A 16762-nucleotide genomic window follows, 5' to 3' on the forward strand; every position below is an offset into this window, starting at 1 on the left:
ATTTTGAATATTTTGGATCGCCTCGAGGATCGGGTGCTCTCGAGCGCGATCCTGTGATTTAGTGCATTTTAGGATCGCCTTTGAGACTCGCGGTCTTGGGCTAGTCTTGAGATTTGAATATTTTTAAATATTTTGTTTAAATTAGGAAATACATTTAATTTATTTATTATTTATTTATATATATATTTTTTTTATATATATAAACAAATGCCCCCTTCATACTTTTCTCACGAAGAAATTTTAGTGAGATTGAGTGAGAGAAGTAGGAACTTCAACACTTTTTATATGTCATAGCTGAACATATTTTTGATTCATGAAAATGAAACTTTAAAATAACATGGCGTGTATTTCATTATAGACAGAAGTACATAAATATTAATGTTTGCCTCAGGAAGTACGCATAATCGTACATGACCGGTCTACCTCTTTTTTTTATTTTTAGTTTAAGGGACCAGACGTTCCGTCATAGACGAACATTCTACATTATACATAGTACTTCTTTAGAAAACGACCGTTAATAGGTGGCATGGGTCTTTCTCCTTTGTCATCAATAAGTTGGTATGCACCTCCTTCATAGACGATCTCCACGACATACGGACCTTCCCAATTTGCTTTGAATTTGCCCCCAGCCCGCTTGTTGGTGATGATAGGTCTTCGAGGACGGAACCATTTCTCCTTTTCAGTAAATGTACTGAAACCTGCGACTGTATTATATGCTTGAGACATTTTTGCTTTGTAAACTAGCAACCAGGGACTGTATTCTCTGTTGGATTGATTGAAGAGATTTTGCTGATGCTGTTGTTTTACTGCTGAAGTTAAAGAGTTGAATAGTTCTTTCGAATTGAAGCCCTGGCATTTTAGTTGAATGTTTGGAGGAGTACTTGAAGAATATTATCAACGGTTGAGATTGCATCATCTTGGATTGTATTTAAGTTCTAGGCATCATATGTTGGTTAGATCGAACCGGTTAGTATTAAGTCGAGTCCTATGTATAAAGTTGAGTCAAGGTATGTCTTGGGTCTAGTTTAGTTACAATGATATAAATATGTAAGTGCTTTTGATTGTACTCTTGACGAATGTGAGAAATTAGAGTCTCAATGCTCTAGTTTTTCCGGTTTTTCTCCAGAATCTTCGTTCCTCTTTCTTACTGTTCATCTTCTTCTTTGTGTTCTGGGTTAACAGGTGGTATCAGAGCTTGGTAGGAGAAGGTGTGAAGCAAGGAGAAGGTTCTTTAGTTCTCTAGTTCAAGATGTCTTCAAGTAGTGGAACTTCCAATATTTCTCAACCTTCATTTTCTCAACCTTCGTTCCTATATTCAATGGAGAAGGCTATGATCATTGGAGCATCATGATGAAGACATTATTCCGCTTCAATGGCCTATGGGAAGTAGTTGAGAAAGGTTTTTTCTAAAGAAGAAGCTAAGCTCATCGAGAACCAACGGAAGGATGCTCATGCTTTATTTCTCATTCAACAAGCGAGTGCATCGTCCTTTATTCTCTCGAATTGCGTGCAGCTAATCGCTAAGGAAGCATGGGACGAGTCTCAAGATACAATTTCAAGGAAGTCCCAAGATTAAGGCATTGAGAATTCGGGCATTAAGGCAAGCTTTTTGAAAGCCTACAAAGAAAGGAGAGTGAAGGTGTGCAAGCATATATTGCTAGAGTAAATGATCTAGTTAATCAAATCAAAGGACTAGGAGATGAAATGCCTGAAGCCCTTGCTGTTGGAAAGGTCCTTAGAACCTTGGGACCAAAGTATAACTTTGTTGTTGCAGCAATTGGTGAAGCTAAAGATCTCACAAAACTCACCATGGATGAGTTAGCTGGTTCACTTCAAGCTCATGAAGCTCTATTCTTTGAGTCGAGGGATGATCTCATTCTTGATAAAAGCTCTTGTTATGAAAGAAGATTCATTTGATGATGAGAATTGGTCTTCCACTTGTAGCAGAGGCAGAGGTTTTTCAAGACAAAGGGGTAGAAGTCCCTAACGAGGCAGAGGAAGAGCATATGGGCCAAAGGGAGGATTTAGCTTGAGAGATACTCAAACAATAGATCATGGAGTTCGAGTTACGAGCAAAGGTATGCCGAAGCAATTTAAAAAAATGTGCAATGTTTTTCATTGCAAAAAGGTTTGGACATGTACAATCTAATTGCTGGTTCAAAGATAAAATTCTTGAAAACAAGTATGTGGAGAGAGGATCAAGTTCTCAGGAATCTCAAAATCCTCAAACTCCTAACAAAGATATGGGGAGTTTATTCATGGTTCACACTGAGAATGAAGCTTGTGAACCTTCAATTTGGCTTGTAGATAGTGGTTGCTCATGTCATATGTCGAGTGGGGAAAAGAATTATTTTACACTTTGGATGAATCGGGATGTCATAAGGTTAGACTTGGAGATGATCAAAGAGGTGAATGTAGTCGGAAAAGGCTCGGTCATTTGTCACAATTCATGGAGGAGAAACTAAATTAATTCATAACGTGCAATATGTACCCAGTTTAGCACATAATTTGCTGAGTGTGGGGCAGATGTTAGCTAATGGATACAGTGTGACTTTTGAAGATGATAAGTGTACTATCAAGGAAGTAGCAACTGGAATGCAGATCTTAGTAATTCGAGAAAAAAACAAGAATAATCTTTTTCCCTATTGAATTCTCTCAAGTTGCTCAAGCCAATTACGTAATGAGCTGCACCGGATAATTCAATGTTATGGCATAGGAGATATGGTCATTTGAACTCTCAAAGTCTTCAACTATTATATCAAAAAAGTATGGTGAATGGGCTGCCTTGCATAAAGAATTTCAATGGGTGTGAAGCATGTATTTATGGCAAGCTAACTAGATCTTCTTTTCCTTCAGGAAAATCTTGGAGAACCAAGGAAAAGCTTCAATTAATTCATTCGGATGTATGTGGCCCCATGCAAGAAGCTTCTCTTGGAGGCAATAGGTATTTTTTACTTTTTATTGATGATTACACAAGAATGAGCTGGGTTTATTTCATTAAAAATAAGAGTGAGGTGCTTGCATGCTTCCAAGAATTCATAGCTTATGTTGAAAGACAATCAAATTATAAACTCAAGGTGATTAGGACGGATAGAGGGGTGAATACATGTCAAATCAATTTAGAAGTTTTTTTGTGATAAACTTGGCGTAAAACATGAATACACTGCACCTTATTCACCTCAACAAAATGGAGTGGGTCGAGAAAAAAATAGAACATTGGTGGAGAAGGCAAGAAGTATGCTTTGAATTTCAAGCAATTGCCTATCTCTTTTTGGGCAGAAGCTGTGTCTACTGCAGTTTATTTATCTAATCTATCACCCACTCGTGCAGTGATTAATAGAACCCCCTATGAAGCTTGGTTTTGGTGTCAAACCAAATGTTGATCATTTAAAAATTTTTTTGGTTGTATTGCCTACACTAAAGTGCCATCTCAACATTTGCAGAAACTTGATGATAGAGCTCAAAAATGTATCTTCATTGGATATTGTTCTGAATCTAAGGCTTATAAATTGATTGAACCACTCACAAACAAAGTTATAATCAGCAGAGATGTGCACTTTGATGAAGGAAAATATTGGGAGTGGAATACTCATAATTCAATTGATCAAAGAATTTTGTTTCCTGGCAGGTTGTCTTCTGGTTCTGTGAATTCATCTGCATCAATTGGGAATGGTGATTCATCTGAATTAAACACCACAGAAGATGTTTCTCAAGATAACAGTCCTTCTATGACAGATTCTGAAAACCTTGACAGCCCTGTTGAAGATTCAACACCTGTGAGAGTAAGAGAGCTCAGGGAAATATATGAGAGCTGCTCTTTTGCACTATCAGTGACAGAACCTGAAAACTTTCAAGAAGCACAACAATCCTATGTTTGGAAGCAAGCAATGCAAGATGAAATCACTGCAATACAGAAAAATAATACATGGGAATTGACAGAATTGCCTCCAGGCAAGAAAATAATTGGATTGAAATGGGTGTTCAAAACTAAATACATGCCAAATGGAGAAGTACAAAAGCATAAAGCTCGGTTAGTGGCAAAAGGTTACATTCAAGAGCATGGAGTAGACTATGAAGAAATTTTTTCTCCGGTCGCAAGGATGGATACTATCAGAATCCTTTTGTCCTTAGCAGCTCATAAGGATTGGATTGTATTTCAATTGGATGTAAAATCTGCATTTTTGAATGGGGAGATCAGTGAAGAAGTGTATGTTGAGCAACCCAAAGGATTTGAAGTTCAAGGAAAGGAGAATTTGGTGTACAAATTGCACAAGGCATTGTATGGTTTAAAACAGGCTCCAAGAGCCTGGTATTGCAAACTTGATTCATATCTTCAGAAGCAAGGGTTCAAAAGAAGTGCCAATGAACACACCTTATATGTGAAAAATGAAGGTCAAGGAGAAATTCTGGTGGTGTGTGTTTATGTTGATGATTTGATATGTATGAGCTCTACTCCTATTTTGGTGGAGAATTTCAGAAAAGATATGAAGAAGGCCTTTGACATGAATGATTTGGGAGTAATGTCATATTTTTTGGGTTTGGAGATTAAACAGGACAAACTTGGTATTCATGTTAGTCAGAAAAAATATGTGGAGGACTTGCTAAAAAGATACAACATGCAAAATTGTAGACCAGTTTCAACTCCACTGAGTCCAAGCCTCAAGTTGCAAATATATGATGAAGCAGAAGCTGTAGACGCAACAACATACAGACAATTGATTGGGAAATTAATTTATATCACACACTCAAGGCCTGACATAGCCTTCCCAGTTAATTTTCTATCAAGGTTTATGCACAAGCCTTCTAGACATCATTTTGGTGCAGCAAAACATATATTAAGATACTTGGCTGGTTCTAAAGAGTTTGGGATTTTTTACAAAAGAAGGAGCAATTGCATAGTGCAAGGATGGTCAGATAGTGATTGGGGAGGAAGCACTGAAGACAGAAGAAGCACTTCTGGAGTGGCATTTAATATTGGATCAGGAATTGTATCATGGATCTCAAAGAAACAAGGAACTGTTGCTCTTTCATCCACAGAGGCAGAATATATCTCCTTATGTGATGCATGTTGTCAAGGAGTATGGATTAAAAGAATTTTGGGTGATTGTGGCTATCAGATTGAAAGGCCAATTACAATTCATTGTGATAACCAGTCTTGTCTGGCAATTGCTAAGAATCCAGTTCTTCATAACAGGACTAAACACATAGATGTGAAATTTCATTTCATTAGAGACTTGGTGAATGATAAAAAAGTACAATTAGAGTACTGCAACACTGAAGATCAGATTGCAGATGCTTTTACAAAATGTCTGGATGCAAAGAAGTTGTGCAAATTCAGGCTTCTTCTTGGTGTTTGTAATCTTCAATCAAGGGGGAGTTTGTTGGATTGATTGAAGAGATTTTGCTGATGCTGTTGTTTTACTGCTGAAGTTAAAGAGTTGAATGGTTGCTGAATTGAAGCCTGGCATTTTAGTTGAATGTTTGGAGGAGTACTTGAAGAATATTATCAACGGTTGAGATTGCATCATCTTGGATTGTATTTAAGTTCTAGGCATCATATGTTGGTTAGACTGAACCAGTTAGTATTAAGTCAGTCCTATGTATAAAGTTGAGTCAAGGTATGTCTTGGGTCTAGTTTAGTTACAATGATATAAATATGTAAGTGCTTTGATTGTACTCTTGACGAATGTGAGAAATTAGAGTCTCAGCTGCTCTAGTTTTTTTCCAGTTTTCTCCAGAATCTTCGTTCCTCTTTCTTACTGTTCATCTTCTTCTTTGTGTTCTGGGTTAACATTCTCATCGAACAGCACCATAGTTGGAACTTGAGGAAGAGGAGGAGCATGAATGGAGAGAGTTGAAAGCGGAGTATTAAATGATGACCAGCAACAGCGATAGCGATGTACAATGGCTTCAATATATATATATATATATATTCGGTGACAATGATGAGCGCTAGATCCTCCGTCTTCAACTCCTCTTTGGGCTTCTCGGTCTCTTCCATTTTCACGAGCTCCTCAGCATGAGCAGCAACAGTCGGTGGGCATCAACATCAAGCGACGACGGCAACATCAGCGACAGCGTAAGGCAGCGACAATAATAATAGTTTTTTTTTTACTTTATATATATCTACATGTAAGCATGGAAGGAGAGGAACACCTTCGTCTTCTCCTTTTCGTTCTTCTTCACCTTTGTCTTCTTCGCCTTCGTCTTCCTTCTTCTTCTTCTTCCGTCTCTGTCTTCTCTTCGGTTCTCCCTCCGTCTTCTTGTTTTTTTTCGTTCTTTGGCGAATCTCTTTTTAAAGACTTTCGTATGGCGGTTCCACAGTCATGCTAATCGTGAAGCGACACGATCGTTCTGAAGAGACGTGGAGCGGTTGCCCTCTTTTCTTCTTTTTTTTTTTTTTTATTTATTTATTTATTTTATTATGGGACGTGGCTGCATGAACATGAAGACCATGACAAGCACTCTTTATTTATTTATTTATTTCATATAAATATATATATATATATATATTATGGTTATATTTAATTCTGGATGATCGTGGGGCGGCCACACCTGCGCCCCACGTTCCAACCTTTTTTTTTTAATTTTATTTTGTTTTAATTTATTATATTTATATATATTATGATTTTAATTTATATTTATGTATTTATTTTATCTTCCTCTCATATATATATATATATGTATATATTCTATAAGATTTTCTTTTTATCTGATTTAGATTTTTTTTTATTTATTTACCTATTTACTATCTTTATCAATATTATATATATATTATTATTTTATTATTATTATTATTTATTATTATTTGTATTATTTATTTTTTATCATTATTATCGTTAGTTTATATATATATATATATATATATATATTTAATTAAATTTTTTTTTATTTATTATTTTTTTTATTTATATTATCTACGTATCATTATTATTATAATTAGTATTTATGATGATTATTATTATATCTTATTATTTATATTTTTTTTATCTGACTTAATCTATTAATTATTATTCTTATTATTATTATTATTTATTTATTTATTTATTTAGCTTATTATTATTTTTTATCTGATATATATATATATATATTTACCTGATTTGAATTGAAATGTTTTATTGTTATTATTATTATTATTATTTTTTATTAATTTATTTTATTTTATTATTATGTTTTATCTAATTGTATTATTATTATTTGATTTGATTTGATTATATTTAATTAATATAGATTTTATCTGATTTCTTCTATTTTATTTTATTTTATTTTATTTTATTTGACTTATTATTATTTATTTATTTATTATTGTTATTATTATTATTATGATTTGATTGATTTATTATTATTATTTTTTAATTATTTTATTTATTTATTATTATTATATATATTTTTTTTACTTGGTGATTTGCATTCATGATTGATCTTGGGATTGAGATTGCCTCGAGATTTGTGCCCTCGTATGATCCTGGGATTTGAATATTTTGGATCGTCTCGAAATCGGTGCTCTCTACTGATCCCGAGATTTGTATATTTTAGACTGCCTTGAGATCTGTGCTCTCGGCTAGTCTTGAGATTTGAATATTTTGGATCGCTTCAAGATCGGTGCTCATAGCTGATCCAGAAATTTGTGTATTTTGAATATTTTGGATGGCCTCGAAATCGGTGTTCTTGGCTGATCCTGAGATTTGAGTATTTTAGACCGCCTCGAGATCGGTGCTCTCGGCTGATCCTGAGATTTTTTAATATTTTAGACCGCCTCGAGATCTGTGCTCTCGGCTAGCCTTGAGATTTGAATATTTTAGACCGCCTTGAGATCGGTGCTCTCGACTGGTCCTGAGATTTGAATATTTTGAATATTTTGGATCGCCTCGAGATCGGTGCTCTCGGCTGATCCTGAGATTTGTGCATTTTAGACTGCCTTGAGATCTGTGATCTTAGCTAGTCTTGAGATTTGAATATTTTAAATATTTTGTTTAAATTAGGAAATACATTTAATTTATTTATTATTTATTTATATATATATATATTTTTTTTTATATATAAACAGTCATCCCCATTGTTTAGCTTCCCAGGAGAATCAATCCCTATCATAGGATTAATCCAGTTGCCAATCACGCTCGGTGAGGGACCACATCACATTACAAGAATGGAAAATTTTATGGTAATTAGGTCCGTGCCACTAGTTTACAATGCAATCATAGGAAGGCCTTTGCTTAATGACATGAGAGCTGTGCTTTCTTCAAGCTATTTTTTAATGAAGTTTTTGACCTTAGGAGGAATAGGGTAAGTAAGAGGAGATCAAAAGAAAGCTAGTAGTTGTTATGTATCTTCCATTAAAGGGAGACAGTTATTAAGGGATGTAACTTTGGCAATCTCAGAAGACTCAGCTAATAAGCCAAAGCCTGTTGAAAAAGTAGAACCTGTGAGGTTAAAGGATGATGATCCAGATAAGGTCACTCACTTAGGAAGTGGAATAACCAAAGAAGTAAAAGGAGAAGTGGTCGCTTGCCTAAAAAAGAATGTGGGGGTCTTCGTGTGGACACCGAATGATATGCATGCATTAGTTTGGAGATGATTTCTTATCACTTGAATGTGGACCCGTGTATAAAGCCAATTAAGCAGAAAAAAAAGGAATATGTCACTTGAAAAACAACATGCTCTAGAAGAAAAGGTAGATAAACTAATTCGAGCTGATTTCATTGAAGAGGTCCAATACCCATAATGGCTTGACAATGTTGTAATGGTTAAGAAATCAAATGGGAAATGGAGAGTATGCGTAGACTTTACTAATCTTAACAAAGCTTGCCCAAAAGATTTTTTTCTTTTACCAATTATTGACAAGTTGGTGGATGAGACCTCAGGCTATGAGTTGCTAAGCTTCATGGATGCTTTCTTAGGATATCATCAGATAAAAATGAGTCCCTCAGACAAAGAATTGACTACTTTCATCACTGAGAAAGGGACATATTGTTACAAAGTAATGCCTTTTGGACTAAAAAATACAGGAGCAACCTATCGAAGAATGGTGAACAAGGTATTCAAACACCTTTTGGGTGACACTATGGAAGCTTACGTCGATGATATGATCATCAAGAGCAAAATAGGTGAATCTCATATAGAAAACTTCAACCAAGTCTTTGACATATTAAGGAAATATGGCATGAGGCTTAACCCCAACAAATGTACGTTTTGGGTTCAATCTAAAAAAATCCTTGGTTACATGATAACTAAAAGTGGTATAGAAGCTAACCAAGAGAAGGTTCAAGCTATACTAGAGATGAGATCTCCATCATCTATGAAAGAGGTGCAACGCTTAATTGGAATAATAGCAGCCCTAAATAGGTTCCTTTCCAAGTCAGCTGAAAAGGAGCCTTCCCTTATTTAAGACATTGAGAGGTGGGAAGAGTTTTGAATGGACTCCAGAATGTGACAAGGCTTTTAAAGAACTAAAAAAAATACTTGAAGCAGATACCTCTTTTCACTAGAACTAAGCCTAAAGAGCCATTATTTGTATATTTGGAAGTTAGCAAGATGGCTTTAAGTGTAGTCTTATTGAGGAAGGAAGCAAAAGTGGATAAACCAGTGTACTACATCAACAAAGCACTTCAAAGTGCAGAATCTCGATACGCTTTTGCTAAAAGGGTATCATTAGCACTTGTGATAGCTTCCAAAAAATTAAGACCCTACTTTCAAGCTCATCTTATAGTGGTCTTAACAGATCAACCTTATGTCAAATATTACAAAGACTAGAATGTTTTGGAAGACTTACAAAGCGGGCGATTGAACTAGGAGATTATGATATCTGCTTTGAACATAAACAAGCAATCATAGGTCAAGCTTTAGCTGATTTCATAGTAGAATGCACTGGAGAAGAGGAGCTAAACAAAGCAGATGAACACATATGGAAGATGTTTGTGGATGGAGCATCAAGTTCATTGGGAAGCGAAGCTGTGGTAGTTCTGATCTCTCTTAAAGGAGATGTACTAGAGTATTCATTATGCTTTATCTTTTTAAGCTCAAATAACATTGCAGAGTATGAACACTCATAGCGGGAATGAGCTTAGCCAAGAAATTACAGGTGAAAAGATTGATGGCACATAGTGATTCATAATTGGTAGTTCAATAGTTTCATGGAAAATATGAAGCAAAAGAACCAATCATACGCCAATACCTTCAAAAGATTAAAGCCTTGTCTCAGGAGTTTGAAGAATTCTAATTGTTACAAGTTAATAGGAATTCAAATAGTCATGCATACGCTTTGTCCAAATTGGCCTCATCGATGGAAACAAAGGGAAGGATTGTACATCTTGAAAAACTTCAAGTATTGAAGAGAAGAGCATAACAAATATTGAAGATCGAACAATTGGAGAATACCCTTTAAAAAATTCTTCAAAGATTGGGAGCTGCCTTCAAACACACTAGAAGCTAAAAAATTAAAGATGAGAGTAGCTCGTTTCACTCTGACAAATGATGTGCTATACAAGAAGGGGGTTTCCCATGCCACTTTTGAGGTGCCTCCATAAACAAGATACAGAATATGTGTTAGCTGAAGTCCATGAAGGGATATGTGGACAACATATGGGAGCGAGAGCCTTAGCAGCCAAATTCTTGCTTGCAGGATTTTATTGGCCTACCCTTAGAGATGATGCTTCAAGAAAGGTAAAAAATGTGATAATTAAATGCCAAAGGTTCGCACCTATCCAAAGCACTCCTACCTCAATGTTCAGAAATGATATTAAACCAACCCCATTTTCTAAATGGGGATTAGATCTCTTAGGACCTTTCCCCCAAAGCAATTGGTGGAAGAAAATTCTTAATAGTGGCAACTGATTATTTCACCAAATGGGTAGAAGCAGAACTATTGGCAATTATAACGAGCAAAAAGACAGAAAGTATGGTTTGTAAAGACATCATCTGTCAATTTGGACTTCCTAGAATATTAATCGTAGATCAAGGAAATCAGTTTGATTATGACTCATTTAAGGACTTTTGTGAAAGGCTCCATATTCAACTTAGCTTTGTGTCTGTAGCATACCCCCAAGCTAATGGACAAGCAGAAAGAAGCAATCGAACCATCTTGGAAGGTCTAAAAATGCATTTAGACAAGGCAAAAAGAGCGTGGGTGGAAGAGCTTCCATCAATCCTTTGGGCGTATAGGACAATTAGTAAGGTCTCAACAAGAGAAACACCTTTCAACCTTACCTACGGAATGAAGGCTTTCATCCAAGTAGAAATTGTGGCAACTTCTCCAAGAATGATCGATTTTCATGAAGAAGGCAACTCAAAAGCACTTAGAAATAATTTAGACCTCCTAGATGAAGAAAGAGATCAAGGATGTATACATTTAGCATCTTATCAACAAAGGGTGGCTCGTTACTACAACTCAGATGTGAAAGAACGACCTATTGTTGAAGGTGATCTCGTGCTAAGAAAAACGTCCATCACAAATACTCTTATAGAAGAAGGAAAGCTCCATCCAAATTGGGAAGCACCCTATCGGGTGAGAAGAATGATTGGACCAGCAACATGAAAGATAGAATACTTGGAAGGAAAAATGATTCAAAAGACTTGGAACACCAATCATCTATAGCTCTATTTTTCGAGTATGTACATTTTGTAAATTGTATGTTATAAATCAATAGAAATAAATGGCACCGTAGTTAAGGTCCTGTGGTTTTTCCCCCTTTATTGGGGTTTTCCACGTAATTAGCGTGTGTTTTACTTTTTCATGACAACAGGTTTTCAAAAACAAGTATGACATGGTCTCACTTCAAATTCTTATTAATGAAGATCCACATCTTAAGAACCTGATCTTCTATGAGGGAAGAAATGAACGGTTCACACGTTAAACTTTCATTCTACGAGGGAATGAAAGTACACCTCTTAAGAACCTAATCATCTATGAGGGAAAAGATCAATGGTTTGCACTTTAAACTTTCATTCTATGGGAGAATGAAAGTACACATCTTAAGAACTTGATCTTCTATAAAGGAAGAGATGAATGGTCTCACTTTAAACTTTCATTCTACGGGGAATGAAAGTGCACATCTTAAGAACCTGATCTTCTATAAGAGAAGAGATGAAAGGTTCGCACTTTAGATTTTCATTCTATCGGGGAATGAAAGTACAAATCTTAAGAACCTGATCTTCTATAAATGGTTCATACCTTAAACAATCATTTTAAGGGGAATGAAAGCTCACATGTTAAAAGCCTGATGTGTGGTCTACACATCGAAAGAAATGACACCAAAGCTCACATGAGCAAGAAAAGTCAAGATATTCCTACAAAAAGAGATCGATAACAAATATTTTTCTGCACATATGATGCCAAGCTAATAGCAAGTTGAAGTAACAACAAAATATTATGCTTTAAATAAGGAATATATAAATAATCACTTTTATTGAAAGTTTACATCTCATCATTAAGACCTAAATAAGAACAATATTAATAATCATTACAAAAGAAAAAAAAATTATGGTGCAAGTTGTTCATAACGCACAGGGAAGGCTTCTCATCAAAAATTTGTTCCTCATCCAAAGCCTGCAATGCTAAGATCTCATCATCATGACCTTTGGAGGAGATACCATTCCTCCCAAAAAAACTCCCAAGGGCCAATATTATCATCTAAGCCATCATGAAAGCTGAAATTTAAAGAGATAGTAACATCCTCCTTAGTGGGATCAAAACTCCTCCAAAGTAAAGGTTTGACAATGGGGCTAGTCTTTGAAAAGACTAACTCAGGATAAGCACGACTATGTTCCCTCTCAAGAAGCTCTCAAGCAAGATAAAAGCCAGTATTACTGAAGATAACACCAACTACACATTTCCTTTGATAACAATTCAAAGACTCATGATATTCTTGGACAGTAGTGGTATGGATAGATTGTCGCTCAGCATCTAACGTCTAACAAAGAGAAGATATCTCATCCTTCAATGTGCAAGTGACTTGTCGCTCATAAGTTAAATCTTTCTCAAGAAAAGTGATATTCGAACATAAGGATGAAACCTTATCTGTGAGTCTCTTATTCTCATCATTCAAGGTGGAACACTTAGATGCATACCCTGTCAAACTAGCAAGTTCCGCCTTTGAAGTTTGAAGGTGGGCGATAATCTCCTTGTTGTGTTTTCGAAGGTCCTAAATAGTCAACTGCAACTTCTTCTGATGAATATTTGAATCTTCTAAGCATTGACTCAATGATTTCATCAACCCAAATGCCAAAGAAGAATGTTGAGCAACCTATCCTCAATAAAGAAAAAGACATCAAAATTAAATTATCCGTAAGGAAAAGGTAAAACAAAAAAGATAAATACCTCAACCAAAAGATGTTCAGCGACATCTATATTCTATGGCATATTAGCAAAGTAAGATTCCTCATCTTATGGAGGAATAGAAGAATACATCAATCTAGAAGCCACCCTAGGCCGAGTAATACTGTCTGTATCAACTAAACCAAAATAAAACCTCAAAGGTTCCCATTTTAGAGTACTCTTAAGTTTAGCATGATCCTTATATACCCGATGAATTACCTGAGGTAGTTCCACAGATGGAAAGGTAAGATTAACACCTAAAAGAGACGCAGAGCATAGTTCCCTTCTTTCACGACATCGAAACCATAAGGTTTTCAAGTGATAATAAAGGGTTAGAACCCTTTGAAGCATCATAGATAGCTTTATTTGGAGGGTTAGAACCCTTACGAGTGTCAAGGTTAGAACCCTTGAAAACGTCAAGGTTCAAACCTTGGGGAGGATCAAGATTAGTGTCAGAACCCCCTTACAAGTGTCAAGGTTCAAACCTTGGGGAGCATCAAGATTAGGGTCAGAACCCTTGGAAGAAGCTTTAACAACTTCAGAATCAACAAGGTTAGCACCTTTGGACATAGGAGACTTCAATCTTTTTGGAGGAGGAGACACACCTAACGTAAGAAACTGAGAAGATCCGGGTTGACAAAGCTTCAAAGTCTCATTGTCTCGAGAACGCTTTTGTTAACCCATTTGGAGAGTAGCAAATGATGAGTTTTTGGATACCATATCTAGCAAAACAAAGCATGAAAACATTTGTTGAAGGACATAGTCAAATATATTCCTTTAAAAAGGAAAAAAATTACCATTGCTTGAATTAGTCTCTTTTGCCTGTAGCATCAGCATGAGAGGATGAAACATAGGAAGAAGAATAAGAGGATAATAAATGAGAAGGTGCGAGAACGCACAACCTTCTACCCTTAAGTTAGAAAGGGTCATAAGTGTACTGATATTATGGTAGGAATGCTCAATGACATGAATCTTAGGAGCAAATTTCTCTCAAAGTGGGGCATAAGGTTTTCTTGAAACCCCTTTCTATTTCCAACACCATTGGTAAGGACCTTTCCAAGCACCTTTTGGGGGTAAACAATAACCTATTTGTCTTCATAATTCTTTATAGGAAGGAGACCATCAACAATAAGGAATGCAGAAGTCCCATGGAGGACATGACGATCAAACTTATCTTTACAAAGTTGAAAGCTCAATAAAGAGATGAAAAAGGTCGACTGAGACCCTAAGCCCACTTATAAATCAGGAAATGTGAAAGCTTATAAGAAACCTCTAGGAATTCTAATGAAGTTAAGAAGGAGATAGCTAGTTAAGCTTCAAGAATTCCATGATGAAAGAAGCCATAGGAAAACAAATGCCCATATCAAGCAATGCCACATGAATAGCAAAAGACATACCAGGGGCGAAATAAAAAGGACAACCAGGATCACCAGGAAGACTAATCCTTCAGTCGGAAGGAATGGAATACTTAGCTTTGAGACTTTGCACATCACCTTCATTAAGAGATGTAGGAAGATAGGTGCCTATCACGAAGTGAGACTGAGGTCAAAAGACTGTAACAAGTCTATTAGTTTGCTTTGTTCGAGCCATGACAAGGTGATGCTAAATATATATATATATATATATACATTATACATTAATTAATTAATTAATTAATTAATTAAAAAATAATTAAGTAAGTAAAAAATAACTAGGATGCCGGAAGGTCAGCGGAAGAAAAAAATGTGTGTATATATAATATATATGTATATTATATATTAATTAATTAATTAATTAATTTTATATATAATTAAGTAAATAAAAATCTTTGGGATGTGGTCGGCGGAAGAAAGGAAAAAGAAATTAACTAATTAATTAATTAATTAAATTAATTAAAAATAAATAAAATAATACCTGCAAACTTCAGAGATACGAAGCAACTTGCAAAAATCTTTAATGACCATAGAAAGAATGCCTAAAAATACTTTAACTCAGCTGCGATGCCAAAAATCTTTAACTCAATGGAGGCCGTGTGATTCTAAAGTGGGATGGAGACTTCCTTATATAGAGGTCGAAAGATAAAAGTTTAAATTTGAGTTGAACTCAACAAGAAAAGGATAAATCTTTATCCAACGATAAAGATAAATTCAATCATATTAGAGCTTTATCCAACCATATTATCTACATAGAGATAAATTTAAATTAGTTGTATCTTACCCGTGGATAAATTCAAATATTATTATTATGTATAATATCAGAATTAATCCTTCTACTTTTCTCTCTTCTCTTTTTTGGTTCCTCTACTCAGAAATTCTCCCAACTAGTCCTCTACTATTGAAAATGGGCCCACTTAGTCCCTCTACTCTTAGTCTCTTCCCAACTAACCCTTCTAATCTTGAAAATACAAGGACTAGTTAGCTCATTTTCAAGCGTAGAGGGACTAAGTGGACCCATTTTCAAGAGTAGAGGGACCAAAAGGGAAGAGAGAAAAGTAGAGTGACCAATTCTGGTATTATACCTTATTATTATCAGGATAAGTTTAAAAGAAGTTTAAAGTAGATAAAGACCTACCTCCATCTTTAGGGTTCTAACCTAAAGATAGAAGTGGTGAGTAACTGATGTAGACTAAGTCAAACTTCCATTAACCATGTAATACCCCACTATCTCACATCACACCCACAATCTCGAACACATAAAGCATTTACATAATTGTTAATTATACATCAATAAATAGCCCTCCTCATTTAAATGAGGGCAGGCTTTTTGGTGACACATAAAAAGGAGACCAACATTTACTCTCCACTGACTTAGCCATCGGGGTGTTTGTGGGGAATATTTCCTACACTATTACAGGTCTTGGCATCTGAAGAAAGAAAAGACTCCAACCTCTTTTGTTCAATCTCCAAGTTCAAAGTTCTACAAGTTCAAGGTCCCCAATAAATTCACTGTTGTATCCGGGCAACAATATGTTTAAACAGTCAACTTCGACACCAACGTTAAAACTACCTTGATGTTTAGCAACAAAAGTTAATCCATGTGTTTATATCATTACATAAAGGGATTAAAATAAGAAAATCCATTCCATTCAAATGTGAAAGTTATCATTTCTTTCCATTTTAAATGCCCAAACTAACAATAATCTCATTTTATAAGGAGGTCATTTATTAGATTAAGTGATATACAATCATATATATTAATTTTCTTACTCTGTTAAATTTCATTTAATAAATTTCTTTAACTAAAATAACCTAATATTTTAAATTAATTGATATTCCAAATTAGTTAAAATAATTTAGTTAATTAATTTGTTATATACGAGGTAATGATTTTAGGTGGATTCCGAAAAGTTAAAGCCATCCCTTGAGTTGCCCAATACAATAAAATTCTTACTCTCGAAAATTTTGTAAAAAGGCATTGCAACTCTATGGTGACCGCCATATGCATATGTTGTTTTATTTAAATTGAATCAATAGA

This window comes from Dioscorea cayenensis, chromosome 2, assembly GCF_009730915.1.
Source record: "Dioscorea cayenensis subsp. rotundata cultivar TDr96_F1 chromosome 2, TDr96_F1_v2_PseudoChromosome.rev07_lg8_w22 25.fasta, whole genome shotgun sequence".
NCBI lineage: Eukaryota > Viridiplantae > Streptophyta > Magnoliopsida > Dioscoreales > Dioscoreaceae > Dioscorea > Dioscorea cayenensis.